Consider the following 10,368-nt stretch of genomic DNA (forward strand, 5'->3'; position numbering starts at 1 on the left):
AGTAGAAGATTTACACACTTCTCCTCGGACAGCTTCAGGCTTTTATCTGTGAATGATACACAGCTCTCACATGGCCACAGAGGATGACATACTTGACTGTACAGAGCTGCATGCTTCACATCCAAGTAAATAGATAAGCGCTGTATAATCGTTGCTGCGTGATGGATCTGTCTTACCATATACTGTTCATGCAGTGGTGAAGTGCTCAGGTTCTTCACTTAAAGCTGCACTAATCAATAGCTTTGCCTTAACATTGGATCAAATGTGTAATGAGATAGAGGTCACAGAGAACTTTCACCTGACTCTGCAGATTCCTATCAGCTCTATACAGGGGGTTTTCTCTTGCTTCAGCTTATCGTTGTGGTTTTACAGTGCAGTGAACCCACTGTCACCGTTCTTGTCAACACTATTTTCAGCCAAAAAACTCAGATAAACCCACTGTACACTAACTTTCCAGCACTAACCAGCAGACTAACAAACCTAGCAACTGCATGGTGAACAAGGTGGAGCCTTTTGCAGCTAAAGAGCTAGATATTTTCCTCAGGAGTTGGTGGAGACCAAAAACAGAGCTAAAAAGAGAATGAGAATTGGCCTTGCATTCATCAGGTGCACAAAAACATGATTACAAATGAATAATAATGTTGCTCTGTGTCTGCAGGATGCAGGTAAGTAGGCAACTATATGCTAACACATAAAGTCTTAGATCCAAACTGTTTTCAAACTAATTTGCATCAATTTGCATATGTAAATGTAATAAGCTTAAAACAGAAGAACTTTAAGGCCAAAATGCACTTATGAGAATATTATTTGAAAGGCAACATATTATTGTTTCTGAAAATGTGCTTGTTTTGCATGTGACTACAACATCAGATCATATATGGTATTTTTTTGTATTTTCCAGTCCTTGCTTGTAGAAAAAAGTCATATTACATAACTACCAATAGAATAAACTTTATACAAGAACGATAGAAAAGCTCCACAATACTTTTAAATCTCTGTGAAGCCTCAAGGCCTCTAGGCCTAATAGTTTAGTTTAGGAGGCCTTTATAGTTCATTTTTTCACTGGTGTCCATAAACCTCTCCAAAAGGAAAACTGGGAGAAATGTGCTTTAACTCTTTAAAATGAAATAATAGAAAACATACTGAAGCATTCTGATGCCTTTGGAACCATTAAAAACAGAGCTGATCCTTGTCTGAGTCACACCTCTCAAAGCCTATTGGCCTTGTCTCTGAAGTGCCCAACCCCCGTAGTTTGCTCTGATTGGTCAGGGGAGACGTCTACAAGCTAGCGTCATTCAGAAAAGCTGTGAAAAAAAACAGGCTTTTCCAACGGAGACGCCTTTACGTCTTACGCACGGTTACGCTTGCTTTCTTTTCCCGACTCCCCTGTAGTGAAATCTGCCCCAATGTTTACAGGGAGGCCTCCATTTTGTAGCCAGGAAGCTAACAAACAATAGCAGACCCGCTTACACCGACACAAATGCAGAGAGATGGAGAGAGAAAGAGGAGAAGTGAGGGAAGAGTGGGGTACAAATGCTCGGTCTTCTGTTTTGGACTTCTCATGACATAACCTGGAATACTTTTATAGGAAACCCCTTTGATTTTTAGGAATGGAGAGAGAAAAGCAGTTCGTCTAAAAGATAGGCAGTCATTTATGTGCTTATGGTTAGCGCAAAATGAACTGAATATTTGAATTTAGAGACTCTGACTGATCTAACGAGGCACAGCCTGTCTCCATTGACAAACGCTAAAGTGTTTACTCTGTCAGAACACATCCAGAACCTTCTACTGGTCCCGACATGGGCCAGCGGGCTGTATGGTGGATAGTGTGGCAATGTTGTGTTTGCAGCTTGTTGTCATTTAAGTTCATTTCAGGTAAAAGTCCTGCTTTCAAAACTCCTCTAATCAATATTTTAATATTAAAAATTGCTTAATTGACTACAGTATGGTACCCACAGATAATTTCCACCCAGCATTTGCAGTTTCCCTCCAGATTATGCTATTTAGCCTATTTTAATTCATGGTCTTTTACTCTTAACTCTGCTCTCATCAACCCTGTTTCCAGCCACAGCAGCAGTTTTCAGTAAAAAGAATAAATAAATTATGCTTTCAGCTGCATTTGCTGCCATGAAAGGGCCAAAAATGTCACTTTATGCTGCTTAAATAAAATCAGCAAAATGTTTAATTATCAAAGAACATGTAATTTTTATGAATGGTCCCTGTTGGTGTTTTATTATTATTTGGAATTGTTATTACTGATGCTTTGTAAACAGCATTTTAATGTTGTATTTGGTGGATTGAAGCTAATTAAATAAATACTCTGCAGCGTCAGTAACACAAAATATAGTGAGTAAAATAAAAAATGTCCATTTAAAATGTAGCGAATGCTGTGAGTAAAGACCAAGTGCCTCACAGTTGTTCCCGAGCACAGTACCATCACTGAGAGCATGTACAGTGTTAACAATTAGACAGTGTTTCTTGATGTAACAGCAGGAAAAGGTTACTCAGCCATAACCATAATCCTCCCATAAGCCTCTACAATGATGCTATAGTCATCAAGTGTAGTGTTAAAATATAATTGCAGAAATTGCTTTTGTGCCTTTTAGTGAAGATTATTTCATCAGTAAAACACATTAAAGCAAGCCAAGTCCTGGAGGAAACACTGTTTTATCTGAAATCAAGACGACATGTATTGATCCATCACTCCACGCAAAGCAGTGCAATAGTCCTGAGGATAATTCTGATGTGAACTCACAGGAAAGGGCAATCGGGGCCAAGCTCAAGTGAATTACCTGAGCATAGTACTTAACCCAAGATGTCATCAGTCTGACAACACATCCAGTGTGGCGTTCAGATCTCCTATTAGAATGTGTCATTAAACCAACATCATAAACCCTCCTAAGTACAGTTTCCTGCAAATGGAATATTTTCATGGCTTTTCAAAATGGTGCCTCTACTGATGAGGTACATAATGCCTTCATTTCAGTTCTTGCCAAGTCATTACCTTTATTTGTGACAAGGGACCTACTTTATGATATGAGGTACATCCTTAACACTTTAGTAGTAGAAGGACTTCACAGGTATAAAGGGAAAAACTGTAACGTTTTACCAAGTATTAGCAGGTCATAAATTTATATTTGCATTGCATAATTCAGTCAAAATAAGTAAGTGAGATCACAACAAGGTCTTGTTATCAGAAAATAATCTACAGGGGGTGTTCTGATGTAGAAAAAAGATAAATACATAAGGAAAAAGGCAAAGGTCAACCCTTTTTAAGTTCATTTGGAGTCACTTTAATTAATGGTCAGTTCATTTTCTCACCAGTGAGCTTAGCTTAACTGTTAGCTAGTAGAAACTTAATCGACTGTTCCTCTGGCTTCAGGTTTATACGCAGTTGCAATTTGGGGTAAAGATAGCCAACATCTGTGCAAGTTGAAAATGTCTTTATTTAAACTAAAAAAATTTCCCCAACATCAACCGAGATTCAAGATGGAGGACAAACAGATAGCTGTATCAGAACCGGTAATGTCGTTGATGTCCAGAGGCTGCGCTGCAAAGGAGAAGGTCCGGAGGAAAATTCTTTGGAAGTTCTGGAAAAAGATTTTGCCTTTATTTGATACCAGTTATTGGTTGTTTGGATTCAGCAGTTACATTTAGCTACTTTCCCAGTTAGCACAAGCATTAGCTGGTTTGCCATATAGTTTATCTGGCTTGCTCGTGAAAAGTGGTTATAGTGTTGTTTCAGATTCATAAATTTTCCACCAGTTTGGAAGACATGTAGAGGAGCCCGTGTTGACCAGTCACACCTCTTGTGGTCCCAACATTGCACAGTATCTCTGAGGCCGCTGTAGCCCTGGTGCGTAGTTAATTTCTGAGGTCATTGCTACAGCTGCTACCTGCAGCCACACTAAAACCTTAACAAACAAGAGGTGACTTTCTCTTCCAGACATAAGCTGCTGTAAAATTCATTGTTTGTATCTCTCAAACTCTAATGCTGTGAGACAAGGAAAAACAAAACTACTAAAGATTTAACAATTGTCTTGTATAAATTTGTCTTTTGCACTTCAGGGCGTTTGTAGAAACTCAGCCACACTCTTAAACCTCATGACTGTGCTTTGAAAGGGCATCCAAAAAAATGGGGTCCAGTGCAAGTGTGAAATGGGATAAGGGGTCTAATGAACAGTACCACACTCAACTCGCTGCAATTTGTCACTGTCCGCCTCACTCCTCTGCAGCCTCAGTGTAGAGTTTCGTATTAGTTTCAAAGGAATCAAAGAGCACAGTCCTCTTCATTTTCTTATCTTCAGCCAGGATCAACTGCATGAGCAGAGCAATTTGCAGTGTGTGTATACGGAAGTTGCTCTGCGGAATGATCTTCATCTGTATCTATCAAAGGTCAGATTGTTATTGAAATGACTTCAATTACTTTAGATTGTTTGCTTTGTGTATCCTGCATCAGAGGATGTGGGAAGCATTTCATAACAATAGCGCAGTGAAAATTAATATGATAACAACTCAGGCAACTGTTCTCAGCTGACATCAGGAAGATATTTAGATACCTTTTCATAAAAGACATTCATTTTATTGGCCGATGGCAACAACAGATGCCACCTAAATCCTAATTTAAATGCTATTTTGGACTGGAATGTGTTGGTGTAGGCCTTCAAACTAAAATTTTTTCAGTGCATAAATGTTTGCTGTGTGGGTTTTGATGTCTGGAATATGAAAACAAAATTTAAATGAGTCATGTTTCATAAGGCTTATCATATTCACTTTTAATTAGGGACTATTCTGCAACATTTTCATGTAAGCATATGGCTATATGCTACCACTTAGTCAAAGCAGCGACATGATGTGAAAATAAACAAAACACATAACTTGCAAATGAACCAGGCTAGTTTTTTTGTATGACACATGCCTTTTCTTTGTTGATACCCTAATTAGGAAATTACTTGCTTAATTAACAGTTACAGTCTCTGTGTCTGTGGGGAAACATTCTGGCATCACTAAGGGGGTTGTGAGATGAAAAGGCAGAACTGGCCATTCCCCCCAGTTTTCCAGATTTCCATCAGCATGACTCTGCTATAAACAGCCCTGTGTCCTGAGGAATAAACACTTTTTGGGGGTGAAAAAAATGCAACAAATATCTAATTCTGCAATGCCGTCTGTTACTGTGGAGTGCGTTTGTTTTAATGATACTACAGTGACACCTGTGGGTGAGCTACGGTATCGTATGTAGAGCGGCAGGCTTTTACTCCTTTTCCTCAGCTCTCTAAACCACCAAACCCCTAATATTCATCCATTCAGTTTGTAATGATGATGATAGTTCGTATTAATTGTGTTGGGTTGTGGTAATATGATGTCACATTATCACTTAATCTCCGGCGTCTTTGCTAAATTTAATGTACAGAACTGATAATTGACCCACTAACAATTGACCTGCTTTTTGTATTGCATTAATGATATTTTCCAAAACATAGGTAAATACAATTTAAGAGCTATTCAAAAGTAAAAACAAAAACACCCAAAGACATTCTGGCTTTGTAAATCAAAGTGGCTCATCTAGATGCTTTTTCCTATTTTCTGTTATTAAGGGATTCATCCGCTTTGAGCCACAACAGCATTACAGGACATGTCCACCACATGAACATTATTAAGTAGACAAAGAATTAATTAACTTTACCTGCCTTTCATCAGGGATGAACCAGGGACTATATTTAGTTCCTTTGTGATAGTTGCAGGTAGAAAAAAATCCTTCCTCAAGGCAAAGGACTGTCTGATGTTTTAGGAACTATCAAGGTGGAGCTGATTGGTTAAACACAGATGCTACAGCTGTTACAACTTTTGCATCACTTCATTCACAAAATGAAGAAGTACTGGCCACCACTGGTATTAATATTAGGATGAGGGTGGATCTTTCATGTTGTTTATTAATGTTAAAAACAATATTTGGCTATGTTGTTGAATTCCAACTATAAACCGGTAGTAGCTGACGGCCAGCGGAAACAAGTTGTGAACATAATGTCATCACCTTTGAAGTTGATAAGGCAAACTTGTCAGCAAACAGTTGCTTATTTACACGCAGTTACAGAGAAACATTAACATTCAGTCGGAGTCGAGTTTCTGGCCAAGTGGCGAATGCAGAACCAGTATTCACGCTCCTTTTAGCCTTTTCTTTTTTTGGCCTTTATCAACTCTTGAGGTAAATATCTGGCTCTTCAGTAGCTAAATCTTCCTCTGTTTTCATCAGCTAGTTGCTAACAGTGGCTGGAAACAGCTGCCAGCTGCAGGCAGAAACAATGCTGTGAGAGTGGCCAGAGTGAACCAGAACAGTGAAATTACAGGCCCCACAGCTAAACAATGAGCTGGAACTCACTATAAAGCTCTGTAAAGCAGAGAGGAGCAGTATATACTCAAGTGATTAATTAAAAAAAGATTGAGATAAAGAGAGAAAGTGTGTGTGAGAGAGAGAGAGAGAGAAGGGACAACTTTTAATTCCTGAATTTTGTTCCTCTGCTTCCACAGTTCCTGGAACTACTTTGCCCGAAAAGAGCCATTAGTAAGTTTGGACACTGATGTTGAATGATATGTCTGGCTCTCAACAGTTCGTTCTGAAGGTGATGGGAGGGGTTGAGCACTCAAGTTCTTCCACTCAAACCTGGGGGGAAAAAAAGCACACAACTAATAGACAGGGACGTCCCCATACTTCTGGCAATACAGTGCATTTATCTGTCTCAACTGTCACCAAGTGTAAAGTGATTAAACTTAATGTCATCAGGCTAGACATTAATCCATACAGTACTGGGAGCCTCATTAGGGAGTTAGCTGTGGTTTTTAAGTGCCAGGATGGGTCAGCCACTCCATCACATGTCATCATCATCATCATCCCACCCTTTTCCTGCTTCTGACTCACTCTAACATGAAAATGTATATTTCATCCGAACATTTGTATACCGTAACCGGACATTTCAACGTTTCAACATGGCTGCGATATTTCGGCCCTCCGCCCCAGAAATGAATGAGTGTTTGGTTTGTTTGGCAAATGCCAGTGCAAACGATATCTCCAACAACACCCATCTCATGTATACCCAACAGTGGAGTTTACTGATTGATATTTATTTCCTCACGCTGAAATTTCCTCAGCGTGAGCATAGAGGGGAAGATGGAAACTGGGAGAAGGCGAGCACGCTAGGAAACAGCAGGGTCTCACATTAGACACGGCAACAAGGGGTCTCTGGGAAAACTGCTGCAGAAAAACCAGGACGACAATTTTAAACCCAGAAGCATGTTAAACAAATACAGACGTGCAATAGATCCACTGTCAGCATTAATGCTTGGCCGTTCACACACTCGTTATTAGAGAAGAGGGCAGCGTTGTTTTGCTGGCTCTCACTACCCCGAGGCATACAATAACCTTTTTGTAGCTCACTTTTTAAAAGCCTATTCAACTCAACTCCTGTTGCCTGAGACTGAAACCAATGATTCGCTTGTAAAAAAAAAAAAAAAAAATAAGGAAAAAGAAAAAAGGACCAATTTACCTTCCTCCTCAACAGCATTTCTCCATGACCCTTGAAGGATGAGAACTGTGACCTTGAAAACTCTGCTCAAGTGCCACTGAATGAAAAGACGATGATTAGCATCGCATCATCTGTCCCCGTATTTAATTTAACTCAAGTTAAATTTCAAACTTGATTGTCTTTTTTTTTTTTCTTTTGCATCAGTTCATTCAGGTCAGATCCCATTTCCCTGCACTTCACAGGAGACAGAACACGGTGCATGAATGGCTGCTTTGGATTACTGCAGCCCTTCATCTTCTCATTGACTCCTGCATTTGATCTTTATGACCGAGCTTTGACTTTACAATATGTTGATGGATTTTATGAGAGTAGGCACTGTACTTGCGCTGAGCTTTTTTAGAGTGGAGGAAACAGCCTTTGATGGTCTGAAGTAATCTTATTGAGGGGATTTCACTTTTCTATCTGACGTCTTGTCTGCCTGCTCCACATGTTTGGTTATCAACAGAGCCAAAGAAAATCTCATTTCACTTTCAGTTTATCATCCTCATAAACTTGTTTTGTGTTCAAATTTCTGCTTGGCCTCAGGGAATTTTCCAGAATCATCAACAAAAAATGAAGCTTTGTGGTTCAGGCTGATCAAATGGTTATAGACCCCATTTGATCAGCCTGAACCACAATCACAGCAGAGAACATTGCCTGAATCAGATTTTTGTAGAATTGACATGATCAAACCTTTATGGGTAGGCAGCTGGACTCAGGTGGTAGAGAAGCTCGACCATCCAGTGCAGACTTGATGGTTGAAGTGTTGAATTTTCCTTGAGTACGACAATGAACCCCAAAATTGCACCATATGTGTACATGTAGTAAAGTTGGTGGTTGGTGGGCTTGTTTGTGCTTTAGTTTTTTTTTACCTTTATAACATAACTTTACTCAAACCGAAATAAAAATAAACTTGCTTAAAGGTTGAGGCTGCACTAGAAGCCCCTGTCAGCTGCAAGGGAGCTCAGATAAAATAAAACATTTAAAAGGTTTGTCCTTGACGAAAGACCAGTGGGTCATTCAAATCAAAAACAGTGTATCCCATTGGGTGCATGTACGTGATTAGAATATCCCATGTTAACCTGTCTGTTAAATTATCAAGTGTCTTGTGTGCATAGACTAGTTCACATTTCTGCCACAGGGTGGCATAGGAGGATTTTGCCCAGAGGATGAGCATGAAATCCCATAGCCCATATGGTTTTGTTAGTTTTTGTGGTCAAGAGCATTTGTACATTGGAACATTGGAACATTTGTCTGACTGTGGCACTAGAGGAAAGTTTAGGCAGCACCAAAAACACCAAAAATACCCTTCTGATGGACCAAGGTGTTGGATAAGTGGAAATTTAGAGCTCATGGTAGCACCAGATGAAGGGTCAGAGGAGTCACTGAATCCTACTCTGGGGACCATGAAAGTCATCTGTTTCTTTACCAAAGTGTCGGGTTGATGGTCACACCAACACACTTAACCAGCTTCAAGTCCTGAGACGAGCACAGGTCTTATGAGGAAGGAAGTAAAATATCTCTCACAAAGAGCCACAGATGAGAATAGTGATCAGACAATTATGACATGAATCCACCCTGACACGTATTTGATGCACACCAAAAGAGGAAAAGTCCAATGTCAACTTTAACTATCGCAGGATTTCGATGATGTGACATGATAGCAGAACTCGTATATAGACAGCTTTACAAACTGTAGCGTTTTGCTACTGTATGTGTTTCAGTGCTGTTGCATCAGCATCTCCTCCACGTCAGAATTAATACTCGGATCAGTGACAGCACTAGAAAGCTTCAGTCAGGCATCGGGGAATTAGCTCAAACATAACAACAACTTGATATTTATATCAAAAGCATCCTGAGAGCTCCAGGCTTAACCAGAGTAATCAGGTTAGCTAAATGTCTCCTGTGAGGAAGTAATCTACTTTGATGCTCTGTCTGCTACCAAAACATTGAATCTGTGTCAGGCTACGCCAGCTGAGCAGCTACCACCAGTCCAGCCCACTCTGTAATTCAATTACATTAGTTGACTCATGTCCTACTTAACGTCCAGGCAGCCAACAGCCTGATTACGGAAGCCACAAATTGTCAAATACCAAACCTGAATAAACATTTACGTCTCTCAAAACCAGGAGGGTTGTAATTATCCTCTGTAATGTTATTTCATAGGACAGATGAAGTGCAGCGCAGGAGTTCAGCAGCAGGGGTTATTTCCTAGATCATCCACACAGAAATTCAAACAGTTCTTCCCTCTGCAATCAGACTTTTCGATGAACTTGTTTGAACCCAACCTCTTCTCAGAGCCTATGAAATATAGAAATGATCAGTTTCTATGTGATTGTGTATTTTCCCCACTGAGCAATCAAAGAAGTGAGAACAATTAATGTGCACATGCAAGGACTTTGGAAAAGTAGAAGTGACTGAAGGTGTTTTTTTGGTTGTTTGTTGAATTTGATTCAAGTATTTTCTTGAAATCAGTGACATAATCTGCCTTTTCTTACTTCATAGAATTGAAACTATAAAGTTGATACTGGTGAACAAGATCTAAGACCGACTATGAAACTATATTATTTGCTTATGATAATGTTGGTAGTGCATTACGAGTAAGAGTATGCCAATGTGAAAATGTTCTGTTCATCAAATGGAAAGTAGCTAAATGCTTTTTTAAATTAATTTAAGTTTTAACACTTATGGAACTCAATTTACAGAGTTAAGAGTGATGTGATTATATATTTATAAAAAAAAACTTATATAAAGCTAAATTTAGATTAGCATAAATAATGGTAGAAAAAAAAGCATGTAATTAAAGTGATCA

Source organism: Seriola aureovittata, chromosome 8 (assembly GCF_021018895.1).
Source record: "Seriola aureovittata isolate HTS-2021-v1 ecotype China chromosome 8, ASM2101889v1, whole genome shotgun sequence".
Lineage (NCBI taxonomy): Eukaryota > Metazoa > Chordata > Actinopteri > Carangiformes > Carangidae > Seriola > Seriola aureovittata.